General features: G+C 43.4%; 1 protein-coding gene across 6 annotated transcripts in view; it reads right to left on the bottom strand.

Moving 5' to 3' along the window:
- The window catches only part of KATNAL1 (katanin catalytic subunit A1 like 1), an 80,477-nt gene extending 73,767 nt beyond the window's left edge, over positions 1 to 6,710 (bottom strand). For 3 of the 6 annotated variants that reach the window (XM_046664468.1, XM_046664469.1, XM_046664467.1), the window contains exon 1: positions 6,194 to 6,310. The gene's annotated coding sequence lies outside the window, so the exon portion shown is untranslated. Of the gene's footprint in view, positions 1 to 5,935; positions 6,109 to 6,193; positions 6,339 to 6,594 lie in introns of those variants that run through there. The other 3 variants (XM_046664471.1, XM_046664473.1, XM_046664472.1) reach the window with 3 other exon arrangements.
- Between the last annotated feature and the right edge of the window lie 11,296 nt (positions 6,711 to 18,006).

Raw genomic sequence — 18,006 nt, 5'->3', positions numbered from 1 at the left:
CCCTGTCTTCTTCGTATTACCTGAACAAGTAGTCTTTAAACAAGTAATTTTACCATATTCACTCACTCATACATTCATCATCCAATCTACACCATTTAGTAAATATCTATCCCATCTAGCAAATACCTATGTATACGTAAGGCCATGTGGAGTTACCAACATAGTCCTTTTTTTTTTGTTTTTGCCAAGGAAGATTCACTCTGAGCTAACATCTGTACCAATCTTCCTCTACTTTGTATGTGGGTCGCTGCTACAGCATGGCCACCAGCAAGTGGTATAAGTCCACACCCTGGAACCAAAGCTGGGCCACGACGTGGAGCACACTGAACTTAACCACTAGGCCCCAGAGTCAGCCCCCAACATAATTCTTGACTTCAAAGAATATATAATAAAGCAGAGGAAATAAGAAGAGTATAAAAATATCTACATTCACACCAGGAAGTATGTGTTAAATACCACTTTCATCCATATTCTCCCATAAGTAGATGAGAAAAATAAAACGGAACCTACTGATTCCCTCTTATTCATTTCCTCCTTCTACCTCCTAATTGCCAAGAAAATTGAAAAGAAAGGAAAATCATCAGAAAGGAAAGGATACTGAAGGATAAAGACACTCACGGAGACAGAGGCATAAAAGACAATAAAAGGGCCCAGCCTGGTGACACAGCAGTTAAGTTCGTGCACTCCGCTTCGGCAGCCCAGGGTTCGCTAGTTTTGGCGTCCCACATATAAAGTAAAGGAAGAGGGGCATGGATGTTAGCTCAGGGCCAATGTTTCTTAGCAAAAAGAAGAGGACCGGTGGTAGATGTTACCTCAGGGCTAATCTTCCTCACAAAAGAAAAAAAGAATAAAGAAAGAGGACATCGAAATACAACAAATGAAGTTATATTACTTGTTCCTCAAACATGTGAAAGTTAGAAAGGTTAGAAATAAAATAGATTATGTTCTTTGGAGACTATCTCCTTAAGAACCACAAGAGTGAGTACACCACAATTAAATATCTACTGAGCATTGACTAGACAGCAAGCTCCTCTGAGAGAGGGGCCAGATCTTATTCGTGTGTTGTCAGGTCTGATGCAACATTTGACAAAGAGGCACACAATGTTTCTTGAACTGAAATGCCAGGCACATGTGCTTCATAAAGATCCATGTAATTTTCATTCTAAAGAGTTTAAGAATAGCTTGGGAAGTAAATGCAATTAGTGGTCAGTACCTAAGCACAAAACACAAAACAATACAGACATGCTTATAAACTATAAAAGTGTCTATAAAAAAAACTTCACATCAAAAGAATATTAGAAAGAACAAAAATTTGAAATTAAGCTCACTTTGTAATAGGTTGCTTAATAGGAGTTTTTGATCAACAATTACGAATAGACAGTTACTAATTTAGAATTACAAAGTTAGGAAGAGACTTAAAAGGTCGCTCATGTCATCTCCATACGTTCACAGAGGACCACAATCAAGCCTTCCCTAGCAAAGGGAACATATTCAAAGACATCTAGTGGAGATTAAACAACCGGCCTTGGAAAACGACTCCATTTGTTAACTCCTCTCCCAATCTATGCCTTAAACTCACCTAGCAAATGCCTGTATGTACCAGACTTTCACTGGGCATTCTAAGGCACACTTTCACTAGGTCTACCATACATAAGTATAGTTATCTAGGAGAGAAAATGTTTAAAATAATGCTGAGTACATTAAAATATACACATATTTTCACTTATAAACAGATGCTTAAATATTAGTGAAATCATAATATAAATTAGTCTAGAAATGAGATATAGTCAGAGAATAGAAGAATTCTACAGCTACTGGGATCTCAAATCATGTAGTGGAACTTTCTGTGTCTTTGAAGATGAAACCGAGGCAAAGATGTTGTTACTATTAATAGTCCATATAATAACATTTTATAGCATTTGACACCTCATTTAAAAGAATAATTGATGAATCCTTTTACAGATCAAATCATCATTTTGTAATGTAACTACTACCTAATCTACCTGCTTAATATGGTCAGGTAAAGTCACAGAACATGGTCTTCTGTCAAACAGACTGACAATCCTGTCACATTGTCGGTAAGGATGGATAAGGGGAAGAGAAAGGCCTTCAGTTATTGAGCACTTAGGATTTACCTCCATCAAACTGTCTAATCTTCCCAACAATCCTATAAAATAGATAGCATTAACATCTTTTTGAGTAAGGGTACAGGTTTGTAAACTTTCCCATCATCACATAGAAAATAACTTGTAGTTCTAGAATTGGACCGCAGATTTATCTGACCCCTTCCACTATATCACATTCAGCAAACGATCTTTGGGGAGATGTTCTCTATAAAAGAATACCACTGTACATGTTGAAAAAATAAAGTATTGATCCAAAATATCTGTAAGGGCCTTTCTAGTTTTACTGTGATATTTACACAAAAGAGACAATAATTATCAGTTAAATGAATAAATTTAAAGTTGTTGAGGAATGGTGTAATCATAAGGTCTTGGCCTGGATCCCCGTCTCTTCAGTAACACCTTAGGCTTTTAGTTTCCTCAATATTTTAAGCTCTTCCTTAGTAAATCAATCGAAATTTAAGGGGGAAAAAAATCTCACAACCTCTTGTTTTACCGTCATTGAAAATTACTGAATTCTAATCTTGGCTCAGTGAAACAATTCTTTCTTGTTCTAGCTCAGTTTCCTTTCTACCACTCTCCTTTCCCAACCCCAATCTCTTCTCTCATGAGTTGACTTTTATTCCTATCTACCTCTTAGAGGCCATAAGCGTTGAACTCTCTCACCTTTTACCACCCAACTTATAAGTGTCTATTCTCACTTCCTTTCTTCCTTTTTCAGTGTTCTCTCTTCACCTATCAACACTAGCACACTGCCTAGGCACACAGCTAGCACTTAGGTGATGCTTATAAAATGTAACAAATTAATTCTAGACTACTTCTTTCACCCTGCTCATCCCATCCTTTCCTACATTTTCAAGGACCTCTGTAAATTCTCTCCTCTCTCTCCATCTCCTACATCTTCAAACAGTTCCTCTTTATTGGCTCTCTCCCTAATAGCTTGTTATCAATCTTAAAAAAAAAACTAAAAAAAACAAACCTACAAACCTATTTTCGTTACTGCCTCATCTCTTTATTTTCTTCATAATCAAGCTTCTTTAAATAGAAGTGACTGGAAATTTTATATTAAGGAAGTAGTATCAATTTTTTTCAGTAGCATAATATTACAGTTATATTTTTTAAAAGGATCCTTAACTTTTAAAGATAGATATTGAAGTACAGATATAAAAGATATGACATCTGAGTTTAGATTTAAAACAATCCAGTTGAGGGGCACAAGTTAGAGATGAAACAAAATTGGTCACGTGTTCATTCTTCAAACTAGGTGATGGCTACATGGGGGCTCATTATTCTGTTTTCTTTGGTACATGTATTATTATGGAAAAATGTACACTTTTTTTCAAGTAGCCTATGGTCAGATTCCTCTTCTTCATTTGTGCAGAGTTTAGAAATGATTCGCAGCCACCAAATCCACTGGACACTTTTCAACCTTTACCTTACTCGCCCTCTCTGAGGCACCTGACACTCTGGACCACTCCTGTTTCTTACTTTCCCCTCCTTTGTCACTTGTCATGCATGCTCTCTCGGGGTCCTCTCCTTCCTCTCTGCCTCCTAACCTCTGGGTCTCATCTGTGGGCTTTTCTCCCACTTTCTCTCAAACACACCACCCAAACATACACACTCCATAAATGCTGCTTCCCAAGAGTTCCATATTCAAAATTCTTCCTGTTTCATTTCTACACATTCCTCCTATGTGAGCTGGTCCATTCTCTCCTATAACTGCAGCTACTTACCTACAAGCAAACCTCTACCTCCAGTCCTGAACTTTCTCCTGAACTCCAGAAGCCAACGCATCCTTACCTGAATATCCCACAGGAACCATGAACAAATACTCAAAACTGAGCTGATCTATCTCTATCTTTCGCTCCAACAAAAACCTGCTCCTGCTCACCTCAGTCAATGGTTTCACTATCCTGTCAGTGATCCTAGCCAGAAAACTAGGAATCATTTGTCTCAGGGTTCCAAATCTTTCCAGCCCCCAACATTCAAACTCTTATTAAGTCATATCAATTTTACCTCTCAAATATTTTTACAATGCATCTCTTTCTACAACTCTGACTGCTTAGTTCAGACTGTCTCCATTTCTCTACTGGACTTTTTTTTTTTCTAAAACTGGTTTCTCTTAAAACCACTCTAATCTCTCCTCTCCTAGGTCCATTCTCCACACTGGAGCTGGAGTTATCTTTACAAAATACAAACCCAATAACGCCAATACTCCATTTGAAATTCTTCGATGGTAGCCCCATGTTGAAGAAAAATTCTAAACTCTTTATCGTGGTACCAAGTACTTTAAGATCTGGCCTCTCCCACTACACTGCATTTCTGCACTACACTGCAAGTATTCTGGGATTCAGTCATCAGAACGACCTAGGGTTTTCCAAACACAAAACACCTACATCCATCATTTGCTTCTGTTCTGCCAGTTGCCTAGAATGACCTTCCTCATCTTCTCTCCAGTGAAAGCTTACTCAACTTTCTTAGCACAAGTCAAACGTCACATCATACCCGAGACTTCCCCTGATCTCCTTAGACAGTCAGGATCTTTTCACCAAAGGGTACAGTGAATGGCATCAGTGCTTGAGATCATGACTTAGATGAACTGGACCCATCTGGGTTGAAATCCCAGGTTCACGCCTTATCAGCTATGACTCTCTGGCAAGGTCTCGAAGCCTGTTTCCTCCTCTCTAAATAACAGTAGCTGCTTCACAGGATTGTGAGGATCAAACAAGGGGCTGCATGATAAATACGCTGCACAGTGCCTCAAACACGGTAAGGATTCAATAAATGTCACTGTTGTTTATTCCCACTCTGGGCCCCTATAGTAACTTGCACCTCTCTCAATCACACTAGTGCAATGATAGGACTGTTTGTGCATGTCGGACAGACTATATTCTTTCTTCTCTTTATTCCCAACACCTGGCATAATGCCTGGCACATAATAGGTGCTTAACAAATCTTGAATGAATAAACACTTCAAATCCCTGTACTATACAAGGCCTCAAATTTTTTTTTTCTAATGGTCTTACTAAACTACTTCCCATCTCCTGTACAAAATGGCCACATTAGGCAAAATTTACAGAGGCCAGCTTGATTTTGAGGAAAAAGGAGTTCTACAGGGCTTTATGTTGTTTTTTTGTTTAAAAACACACACACACACAAAAGAAGCCCACAATACTGTCAACAACTTTCCAATATACCACATAAAATACCAAATTTCAAGAATGGTTATCTGCCTATTGGAAACATTTTATAGGGTAGTCAGGCAGGTTTTCTAAATCTGTGTCAGCTTCCTTATCACCAGGGCCTGAGCCAACTATAGGGACTATGATTGTTTTTTTTTTTAATGCTCTTATTCCAGAGCATTAAAAAAAAAAAACAATTAGAACATAGCGCTTTTTCACTCCGAAAACACGCTCCTGATAAATTCTTTAAAACACTGGAATAATCAAAGAAAATAATTATTACTACCCACTGCTAAAAAAAAACAAAAAAGAAAAAAAAGGACAACTCTGTGCTTTAAAAATTACTAGTAATCTAAAGTTGAACTAATCTTCAAAATAGAATCAAAGGATGTACTGGCAATGTTCAAGCTAGTAGGTCGAGGTGGGAGGTACTCATTTTGCAATTCTGATCCTCATTAAATAAAATGCAACACGCAAAACGGTAAGAATACCAAATACTATATAATAGCATGGTATCTTTGTTTTACTTCTACACTTAACCTTTCAACATTAATACCCCTTGAATTAATTAATTATTAATGGGTTTAATATGCAAAACCTCTTAGCTACTTCAGAATAAACATTAAATACCTAGAAATAAATGTATCCGGGAAAGGAGAAAAGCCTGTTAAAACAGTTTCTCGGGTCTCCCATCACATGTGTGACATACATACGGTTCTGCACCGAGCGGCAGCAACCTGGGAGGGTGAGAGGCGCCGAAGGCCCGAGGCCCTGCAGCCTGGGCGGCTGCTCATCCCTGAGACTAGGCGGGCGGCGGCCCAGCCGGGGTGGGGCTGAGCGCTGTAGCCCGGGCCGGCCAAATGGCAGGGCGGGAAGCACACGTCTCACCTCCACTTCCCCTTCCCAGCGCACAGAGCCCAATTCCGCGACCACCCAAGAGGCCCCTCACCACAAAGAGAGATTTTCTCTCTCCTGGTCGGCTCAAAGTTTATCGGTCTTTCCCAGCTGTCGGGGCCGCCGGGCTTTGTAGTTCGCCCGTCCAGGCCACCCCGCCAAGGCCGCGAGGCCGAGGAGCCGCTGAACTACAATCCCCATAATGCCCCGCGAGGCTCGCGCGTCCGCTGCTCTCCCCCTCCCGCACGGCGGCCCGCGCCGGAGAACCCGCGCCGCGCCCTGTCCTGCTGTCTCCCGCGGCAGGAGACGGGGTGGGACTGTCAACCGTGGAGGGGGTTGGCCGGCACCCCACCACCTGCTGTCCTGCTCGCGCCCGTCTACCTAGGAGTCTTTACCTAGGTGCTGCAGGTCGGCCGACCGCAGGTGATGCGGGCCAGGTCGGGTGGGGGTGGGGCACAGGCCGCCGCCGCCGCCCGGGAGTCCGTTAGTTCGCGACGTGCGTGAAGAGGCGGTGGCGGCGGCGGCGGCGGCGTACGGTTGCCATGGCAGCCGTGGGCCGCGCGGTAGGGGGGAGGGCGGGTGCTCCAGTCAGCTGGCGGGAGGAGCCTGGGAATCCCGCCCCGGTGCGGGCGAAGTGGGGCGCGAGGGTGGGTCTGGGAGAGGAGGCAGCCGGTGACATTGAGGAGGGCCGTGACTAATTGAGCGCTGGTTCTGCCTGCCGCGGCGGCGCCTCGTCCCCGTGGCAGGACGCGTGTCAGTCCTCGCGGAGCGCGCTGCTGCCCGCGCTGTTCTCGGAGGATGCTGGTGGCGTCAGAGGAAGGAACAGCAGGGCGTCTCCGCGCCCGGCTCGGTGAAGGGCGTCTGGTCCAGCCCTCCTCCGCGCCCATCCGGGCTTTCTCCTGGGCTCTGCCGCATGGCGCGTTTGGACCCTAAACCACCTCTCTGGAGGCTTCTCATCAGTAAAGTCGAATTTGCAGTCTTTCACCCTTCTTTCTGCCATTTTCTGAGAAATGGGACAGAAAGGAATCATTTAGCAACACGTAACGCATATGGCCTTTAGGATTTTGAGAACTTGTAAGTGGCATTGATTTAAATTGCATTTTGACCTGTAATCTTCCTTAGGAAATCGTGTGTGGCTCTCTCTGACCCGCCTCAGAGATGCAGTATGGTGTAAACTGGGGTTGAGAGCACGGGCTTCTCACCCGTTGCTCAGGTCACGTCCTGCTGCTACGCTCATAACCGGGGACAGCTTGCTCGCTCTGATGCTCAGCGTTTTAATCTGCAAAATGAAGATAGTATCTATCTCAACGTGCTTGTGAAAAATAAAAGTATTGATACTGATGAAGCGTTATAAAACAAAGCCTCGCATTTAACAGTAACTTTTAAATAGTGGTTATTTAATCCACTGGGATAAGAGAAGAGAGGAGCCTGGAGTTGAGGGTGGGGTTTGAGGGAAAGGGGTATTTTCTGTCGTGATCTTGCTGAGGGTTTGGTTTACAGAGGTATGTGCTTTTGTCAAAACTCGTGAAATGGTACACTTAAGATTTGTACACTTCACCATGTAAATTTACCTCAAAAAGAACAAAAATATTAGTTATTATTAGAGCTATAGACGCTAATACAGACCATGGAGATGTTCTAGGTCCGGTACCCAGATTTTGCAGATGAGGAAAATGAGGCCTAGAGATTTAAGTAAATCGGGAGTGGGAGGGGTCTGACCCTGTCGTTCTCTAGTAATAAATATCTCTTGAGAAATTATGATTGAAAATAGGAAGCTACTGTGTATGTCATCCAGTTCTCAGTTGGGGTCACCTTGTCCACAGAGATTTTTGTTGAAATTGACTCAAGTCCCCTTTGCACCTCCTGTGGAAAGGCCAGTGTCCTCTCCAAGATTGCACATTCCGTGAGGGCTTACCATCTCAGGGTCACTTTTGGCTCTGAGCTCTTGCTTTCTCTGAACACTTAGATTTCCTCACATCTCACCTCCTGCAACTCTTTTCTCTCTACTCCTACTGACAACTAATGTGGAAATCAAGCCCTTTTCGCTGGTTGTTTGTAAAGCAGACTCTTCTGAAGGTTTGGAGCAGCTGAGGGATTTTAAATGAAGGATGCAAATAAACTAAAATTAGAATTTCCTGCTCTTAAAAATCCTTCAGTATCCCCACAGTATTGGGATTCTCTGACCCCCATCCTCTTTCAGCATAGACTGCAACTTCCCTCTATCCACCATCTCTCTGATCCCCTCCCTCTCCTCCTCTTTTCTCTCTTTGAATAGTACTTTGAGTTATCTCTGTCTCCTAATCAATACCTTCAGGGCTCCCTTCCCTTCCTAAGCTGTTTCTCTAAGTATTTTCCTACACAAAGAAAGTAAGTTCCCCAGGAGGAACTGTAGTGCCTGTTATTAAAATAATAGTTCTTCGCCCCAGTATATATCTGCATATTCTGTTTGATTCAGCCTACAGTATAGTTATTCAATAAATATTATACAGCTTACACACATGACCTGTCCAGGCTACCTACATAGTGGGTTCAATTACGAAAACTATTTAGTGTAAATGAGGAAGCAGTTGATAGTAGCTGGAATCTGATGTCTGAGAAAGAAAAGAAACCAAAGTCTCCATGATCAGAGTTTATATTGCACGGAAGAAATGACAACATTCAAGCAATAAAATCCAGAACGAAATCTGAGTATTAAGCAATAATGACATCCTTATAGAAGCAACACCTAGATCTGTCACCTCTAGCAATTTGATCACAACTCTGCATGTATAATGAGCATATAAATAGATTCTCTTTTACTCCTGGAGAAGATGACACTGATATGCTATCAGCTGAACACATGTTTTTGTAGTAGGGAATGAGCGGTTCACCTGATCCATCTATCCCTCGAGGATCTGGTTTCCTTGTTACCAGTCGCTTGCATTTGCCGAGCAGCTGGGTTGTAGTGCAGCCTCCAGCCATGAGGAAGTCTCCAAAAGCAAGACCTAATGCATAACCCTCCTTGTTTTTTGAAGTCAGGATCCCATAGCATCCGCTGAGCAGGACAAGCTACTTGAGGAGAATGGATGACAGCAGTGAAAGGAAACAGCTGCTCTGCAGTAAGGTGAAGGAGGGCAGTCACGCGAAGGAAGACTGAGCCACTGAAGCACAGCCTTGAAAACCTAGCATGGCTGTGGACAGCTGGGACACCATGAGGACCGACAATAAACTTTGGTTTATTGTTTTCACTACATACTTTGGACCAGTTCAAGTGATAGTTAAACACACTATGTAAATTCAAAAGATGGAGCTGAAAGTAATAACAGATTAATCTACACCAATGCACAATATGGTTAAGAGCCACTGTCCTGTTAAAGAGACCTAGTGCGTCTGGTTCAAATCCAGAAGTTTTTCCTCGGTTCTCAGTCTTCTTGGCCTCTGTAGCATTGGACTTTGCAGGCCACCCTCCCTAGTGGTCCGTGCCCTTGGTTCTCTTCAAAGCACACATCATTGTGTTATTCACCAGCTCCTCTACCTACTCCTTAAATGTGGGAGTAGTTCCCAACATTCAGTCGACACACCCTCTCCATTTCGAAGCTTTCGTCTCTCAGTGATGGCGATGCTCAGATTCCCCAGGCTAGTTCTGATCCCCAGGTTCCAGTACTTCCCCAAGCATGCCGTGTGCTCCCTTCCCTTGCTCTATCGCTCCTAATGTTCTCTTCACCTGGAATGCTATCCCCCTGCTGTAAATTCTACCTATTCTACAAAAACTAACTCAGGCCTTTACGTGAAGCCTTTCTGGGTCATTCCTGCTCGCAGTATATCACCCTGCTCTGTGCTCACAATATTTCCTGCATATATCACCTACTTGACGACTAACCATACTGCCTAGTGGCCACTTGTGTATTGTTTACTCATTGGCTTTTGTTTTTTCTTCTCATTAGATTTCAGACTCCTATGATGTACATTTCTGGATACTCCCCAAAATATCTCTGTAATACCTTTTATATAATAATGATACAAGAAATATTTTTGATTGTCCTTGGTAAAACCTCCTCTCTGGTAGCTCTCCCCTTCAAGTACTATACAGGACATTTGCAGCCTCTTATTATAAATATCCCTGAAACCTATGGAAAAGTGTCGGTCCCAATATGTATTCAGTGGCTGGGTACATTGGGAGGCAATTCTTTTAAGCCATTCTTGATATGGAGGGAGTTCAGGAGGTGAGTGATACTGAATTCCAGTGCTCAAAGTCACCACTACCCTTGAAGATGTCCTAGAACAGAGTTTAGTAGGTCGTGAAATCAATTTGATGGGTTCCATCCAGCTGTTTAATGTTTAAAATGTGTTAGGGTAAGGTAGAGTAGGGTAAGGTGAAACAGAATAGAGGCAATAGAAATCTAAATGCAGAGCGCATGCTCATAGTCTGGGGAAGTGTATGGCAGTTATTGCGCTTTCAGCTTCAGCGTACCCTCCATCTACTGCTTTGTGTGCATGGAGCTGGAACAAGCAAACACGTTTCCCCTTTGTCATCTGGCTCCCGGATGCACTAGAGGAAGAGCACAGGCTAAAAGAGGGGAAGCCACTTGCTCACGAGGTTGCTTCCTGTTGGCTTGCTGTGCCTGTCAGCATCACCCCAGCAGTGGCCTTTTTGCCTGGTACCAGCATTTCCTGTCTCCAGCTTCTTACTGCACTTCCAGAATCAGCCTCCTCAAGCCTCTTCTCCTTCGACCCCAGACTTAGCAGCATCAGCCAGGCAGCCCCCTCTTCCGAATCTGGGTCCTGCTCCATGGCACCTTTCCTCTAAGCTGCTGGGTTCTGACAAGCCCGGCCTCTCCTCACTTTGATCTCCAGCCCCCGAGGTGGTAGCTGCTTCTGGCATTATTACTCATGTGTTATTCTATGTTCCTTTCTTAATTTTTTCAGTCCTCCAACATCTGTAAATCAGTTCCCTGTGCTAAATTCTTTCTGTTGAAATACTCTGGTTTCTTTTTTCCTGACTGGGGGACCCTGACAAATATGGATTGTGAAGTAAAATGTATTTCCTGCTGTGACTGTCAGTCCAAAAGGTTTAAGAAACACGACCTTAGAGGAGTGGCAGAGTTCTTAGGTAAGCAGATGTGCTAAGTGCCACAGGGCCAGTCCTGACATGGAGAGGTGCTCCGGATTTCATTTGAAGAGCAAAGAGCCAGTTCCAATACACTGGCTGTTACTGTTGGACCCCAGGCCTGGCCTGGCCTGTCAGGATCCCTGCTGATGAACCTACAGTTGTAGGTTCAGATGAGCCAGAGCGTGGCTGGAACCCCGAGCTCCATCTGGAATCTGACCTCTCTCAGACATGTAGAAACTCAGCTTTTTAACTTGCCACCCTTCTACCTCTTATTAGCAAGCGGGGGAAGCAAAAAGTTAGTGGGAACAAGGAAGTCGTGCCAGAGACCTCATAGAGTGGAACTTGGTGAGTGGAAGAGAAGGATTAGAGAAACAGATTTTCAGGGTGGCAGTTTTGTCTCTCTGATGCTGCCTTTTCTCACAGGTAATATGAGGAGATAATAGACAAGAGAAGGAAATGAGGAACCTTATACCTGTGTTTCTGCCTTATCCAGCCAAAATGAGGCTTTTGCTGTATTTTATTCATGAACTTACTATGCTTCTGCTTCAGTGCTCCCATTAGAAGTGAGACTGAGACAGTCCTTAAAGACCAGAACTATTAAGCCAGCCGCCCTTAATCACATATTCCTAATGAAAAGAACTGCTCTACATTTTAGGAATTCAAAATATTTCTTATGTATACTAAAATAAACACAAAACCTCTTGGCAGTAGCCCATGGGGATTCTTCTTGCTTATGATTTTGGATTTCTTTATGCTAATTTAGAAATATGAACAGAGAACCCAGGACTCAAGGCTGTTAAGTGGATTTGTAACACTCTGGAGTGTTGTGGATACATAACTCTGTGAATGAATATATAGTCCTCTTTGAGAGCCGCAGTCATATAATAGTATTTTCACTGAGCACTGCAGTAGGTCACCGTGTATACAATGCTAATATGCAAGTCTCGCACCTAACGGTTTCAGGACCTTACATTTAGTAGAGGAATACATAACCAAATGTGAATTACTCGGGCAAATGTTGGCAAGAGTTACTTCATTTGTGACATGCAGGAATGTTTTCCAGTGAACTGAGAAGCATGTCACCTTCTGATTTAGCCACTGAAGCATGTCACAACATAGGTGGCATGTCACAGAGGAAAGGCAGCTTGTGCTCAGGTTTTCTATTCATAGAAGGCAGTGTTGTCCCCAGCAACCCCAATCACAAAATATATTAAGTCTGAGTGGAAAAAGGATCAGGACAGCTGGGATCCCATTTCCCCTTCTAAGATACAAGCCACTCCAGGGGGCCCCTCCCATTCTTGGAATCTGTTTTTTCTCCATTTTTCTGTGTCCTGTTCTACTTCAGCTGTAGAGAATTGAGAGTGGTGGGTGTGGGGGGTAAATTCCATTTCCTTTCTTGCCTCTTGTTTTTCTGCTACATTTTAGGTCTTCTTTGTGACTTACGTTCATAAATGAAAAAAATCGTAGATGTTGACTCCATGAATCATTCCTAAATGGTTAACCATTCAAGCAAACTGTTCATCATCCTATTCTCCTCTACACTCTCTCCTTATGTTCGCCAGGCTACCTCGCTGGTTTCTCAAATCTTACCTCAAATTTCACATCTCCAAAACCCCCAGACAGCTGTAAGAAAGAATTCCAACAGCCCTTGTTCAACCTCATCTCTGGCCCTTTTCTCCGCCTCACCGCTTACCTGGTCCTACTATCTGAAAGCGAAGTTAGGAGGAAATAAAGTAAGGACAGCAATTATTTATGTTTTGTAATGTTCCTCCCTCCCTGATCTGTGCCAGGATTTATGCCTTCATGACAGATAAACAATTCAGGATTTTTTTTAACATTTAAAACATATATGAAAATTCTAGAGAGTTGTATAACAAAAAAAAAAAGCAAAACAATCAGAAAAACACCTGGTACCCACCACATCGTGATTTTAATGTTATTTTTCAGATGCATGTTTTTTACTGTTGCTATGTATCACTATGTATCTCTATATCGTAAGCATCATAGAACATTGCTTTATATGTTTTCAGACTCTATATAAATGTTTTTATACTGTGCTTTCCTGAGATGGCCTTTTTTCTATTCAACATTGTGTCTCTGAGGTTTATCCATGTTTATAAACGTAGTTACTTCATTTTAATTGCTGTAACTGCATAGCACAGTTTATTCATTTCTCATTGATGGATGTTTAGTTTCTTTCCAATTTTCCTGTCTTAGTGCATCTAGGCTGCTATAACAAAAATACCATAGACTGGGAGGCTTATAAACAGCAGTAACTTATTCCTCACACTTCTGGAGCCTGGGAAGTTCAAAATCAAGGTGCCAGCAGCTTCGGTGTCTGGTGAGGGCCTACTTCCTAGTTCATAGACAACCACCTTCCCACTGTCCTCACATGGCAGACGGGGAGAGGGAGCTCTCTGGGGTCTCTTTTATAAGGGTAATAATCCCATTCATGAGGGCTCCACCCTCGTGACTTAATCACCTCCCGAAGGCCTCACCTCCAAATACCCTTACATTGGGGATTAGGATTTCAACATATGAATTTGAGAGGAACACAGATATTCAGTCTGTAGCATTCTACCCTTGGCCCCTGAAAATTCATGTCCTTCTCACATGTTATCAGCTCAAAAGTCTAGAGTTCAAAATCTCATCTAGGGGTCGGCCCTGTGGCCAAGTGGTTAAGTTCCGCAGCCCAGGGTTTCACCAGTTTGGATGCTGGACGCAGACATGGCACAGCTCATCAGGCCACACTGAGGTGGCGTCCCACACAGCACAACCAGAAGGACCACAACTACAATATACAACTATGTACTGGGGGGCTTTGGGGAGGAGAAGAAGGAAAAAAAAGGAGATTGGCAACACATGTTAGCTCAGGTGCCAATCTTTAAAAAAATATATAAACTCATCTAAATCAGACATGGATGAGACTCAAGGTAAGATTCATCCTGGGGCAGATTCCTCTCTAGCTGTGAGCCTGTGAAACCAAACATGCCATGTACTTCCAAAATACAAACGGTGGGAAGGCACAGAACACACAGTCCCACTCTGAAAGGGAGAAATACAAAAGAAGAAAGGAGTGACAGGTCCCTTGCAAGTCCAAAACCCACTGAGGCAAACTGCTTCAGTCCTTAAGCCTGGAGAATCATCCTCTTTGGCTTGATGCTCTGCCTCCAGGCCCATGGGGGCAGGGGTCCCACCTTCCAGACACACTGGGGTGGTGGTCCTGCCCTTCCAGCTTTGCTGGGCATAAGTTGGGCCCCCACAACTCCAGACAGCCCTGCTCCCATGGTTTTGGGTGGTCTCATCCCCATGGCTCCCACTGGACATTGCCCCATGCCCTCTGGCTGGGCACCACTCCTTGGTTCCATGGGACATTGGTCCTGTCCTTTGAAATCTAGGTGGAGGCAGCCATGCCTCCTGGGATCGTACACTCTGCAGGCAGTGCAGATGTCACCAAACTTTGCTGCCTACGCCTTCTCGAGGGGAAACTACTGCAGCCCGTGCTGCATTCAGGGGGCCGGCCAGGGCCTCACCTGGGGCAGCTGAGGAGCACGGTGCAGGAGTGTGGGTTGCAGACAGGTAATGTGGCCAGTTCCTCTGCTATTCCCAAATAAACTCAATTTCGGGTAATTTGAGCTTTCCTCAGTTTACCTCTTTATTTAGGTTGACACTTGCAAGTTCTAACTTCTATAAAACACTAGGTCATGAACACAGTTCAGTTCTTTGCTGCTTTATAAAAAGGATGGCCGTTCCTCCATTGTCCAATAAAATGTTCCTCATTTCCATCTAAGACCTCATCAGAATTGCCTTTACCATCCCTATTTCTACCAACATTCTGTTCAGGATTAGTTAAGAAAGTTGAGGCTTTCTCTACAGCTCTCCCCTTTCTGAGCTCCCACCAAAATCGCCCTTAATGGTCTGTTCAGGGCAATGTTGGCTTTTTCACTGGACACTAATGCACCTCAAAGCTCTTCCAGCTTCTACCCGTTACCTAGTTCCAAAGCCACTTCCACATTTTTAAGTGTTTGTTACAGCAGCTCCCCACTCCCAGCACTTCACTAATATTGAGGATTGTACAATGAATACCGTTGGATACTGTTCATATATGTGACAAGTTTTGTAGGGTTTATGCCAAGAAGTAAAAAATGGATAGTGAAGCATGTTCATCTTCAATTTTCCTAGATTTTACCAATTATTTCCTAAACTGGTTGTATCCATTTACACACAATAGCAGTGTAGGAGAATTCCTGCTTCACCATATCTTGGAGTTATCCAACACTTTTATTTTTGCTGAGGTGCTGAGTGTGAAAGTCTGAAGGTGTATTTGGGTTTGAGATGGTATCACTGTATGAGTGCTGTCAAGTCAGGAATATGAAGCTAAAGCCAAGGAAGCAGAGGAAGTAAAATATAAATTAGGCAGTGTAATAGTTGTCTATCGCTGCATGACAAATTTGCAGTCTTACAGGCTCATGACAACACGTGTTTATTATCTCACTTTCTGTGGGTCTGGAATTCAGGCACAGTTTAGCTGGGTCCTCTGCCTCAGGGTGTCTACTGAGCTGTAATGAAGGTGTTGATCAGGGCTGGGGTCTCATTTGAAAGCTTGACTGGTGAAGGACCCTCTTCCAAGCACACATGGTTGTTGGCAGGATTCAGCTCTTTGCAGATAGTTGGACTGAGAGCCTTCATTCCTTGCTGGCTGTATGCCAGAGGTTGCCTTCAGTTCTTTGCTATCTGAGCCTCTTCATAGGGCAGCTCATAACATGCCAACTTGTGTCATCAAAGCCAGCAAAGGTGAGACTAGTTGGCAAGATGGAAGTCAGAATCTTCAGTAATCTATTCAGGAAATGCCGTCCTTTGCATATTCTATTGGTTAGAAGTAAGTCATAGATCCCACCCATACTCAAGGGGAAGGAATTACCCATAAGTGTGAATACTAGGAGGTGGGGATCATTATGGGCCATCTTAGAGTCTATCTGCCATAGGCAGGTATAATAGTTAAGGATATTTGTTACTTGCCATTACAGACCCAAATAGTAGTGGGCTAAACAAGACTAGAGATTCATTTCTCTCATTTAGAAGACTGGATAGGCTGGTATGGCAGCCCCACAATCATCAGGGACCCATGCTCCTTCTATTCATTAATCTGCCATTCACAACATGTGGCTCCTACCTCACTGAACAAGATAGCTTCTCCAGCACCTGCGACCACACTGCATCCCAACCACAAAAATCCCTTTTACATACTGTGGCCAGAATAATTGTGCTAAAATGCAAATCTAATCCTGTCACTCCTCCGGGTAAAAACCCTTCAATCGCACTCCCAGCCTACACCAGAGTATCTCAACCATTTTTTACTATTAAACTCTGTACTCAGTACAGACATACATATATATGTGTAGACACATACACACTCAAACATATATCTATAATTGAAACGTAAGTTTCATGAAACAAAACTATATATCATACATCCTGATATTCCCTATTCCACTTCATTTACATTGGATTCATGAACTACTAATAAATATGGGGAAACACTGGCCTATAGGATACAGTCCAGAGTATATGGTGACCTGGTTGTGCTTGATTGGCTTGCTCTCTATACTCCAGCCCTCTCACGCTCCCAGACCTCAGTGCCTATGCTCTTCCCCCTCCTGCCTATGACCACCTTCCCCGCTGTCCCTCTCACCTTCCTGCTCTTCTCTGCTCTTCATGAGTCAGCTCAGGCATTCCCTCTGGAATCCCTGCCCCTTTCCCCCTTGCTTGTGCCCCATAGAACTCTCTGCCCCCCACCATCATAGCACTTACACTGATTCTACTTATCTGTTCACATCTCTGCTCCCCCGCTGGACAGTCAGCTCCTTGAGAATGAGGACCATGTCTTTACATTGCGTATCCCCAGCCCTTGCATCATGCCCAGCATAAAGTGAAAACAATAAATATTCCTTATGTGAATAAATAAATGAATGAATGTCATAGAGAAAAAGTTCCTGACAATGTTTATTGAAAATCTATTGTATGCAGAACATTGTGCTGGAGGGAATTATGAAAAAAATAGTGGAAGTTGACAGTGACAAATTTAAAAAATAGGTATAAAATGATGTGCTTTTATAGATAAGGAGTGTCTTGATATCTACGACTAAGTACTGTCAGATGTCTCACTGACAGTAGAGTGAATGATGAAAATGGGATTGAAAGAACTCATTCCTTTCATCGCTTCTCTTGATTCCCTATTTTCATCTCTTATGAAAGACCCTCAGACACCCCTCAGACGTTCCCTCCTAAACCAGGTCTGCTCTCCATCAGTGAGACCCAATGTCGAGCAAAGGAACAGAACTGTTCGTGTGATTTTGGATCAAGGACCCCACGCGACTAATTCGGGGCCCTCCAGAATAGGCCCAGAGAGCCAAAATGAGGTAACGTGACGTGCTGCAGATTTTAAGGGGGGCTAAGGACACATACAGCTGCTGCTTCGGATGGCATTATGAGCCAGAAAATTCAGAAATGCAGCAGGAAGGGAAGTGTGAATCCAAAATGGATTCAGGGTCTCACTCAGACCCTCCTTCGACCTTGGGAAGCCCAGTCTGCTCAGGTCAACTCTGCAATCCTGGCTGGTAAATTACTGAATAAACCAGGCCAAGACCATATGCACACTCTATCGGAAAGAACGAAATATTGGAAGGTAACAACTTACACTTTGCAGTTGATTTAAAAT

The sequence above is a fragment of the Equus quagga genome, chromosome 6 (assembly GCF_021613505.1).
Source record: "Equus quagga isolate Etosha38 chromosome 6, UCLA_HA_Equagga_1.0, whole genome shotgun sequence".
NCBI lineage: Eukaryota > Metazoa > Chordata > Mammalia > Perissodactyla > Equidae > Equus > Equus quagga.
This window is presented reverse-complemented; position numbering and strand designations above follow the sequence as displayed.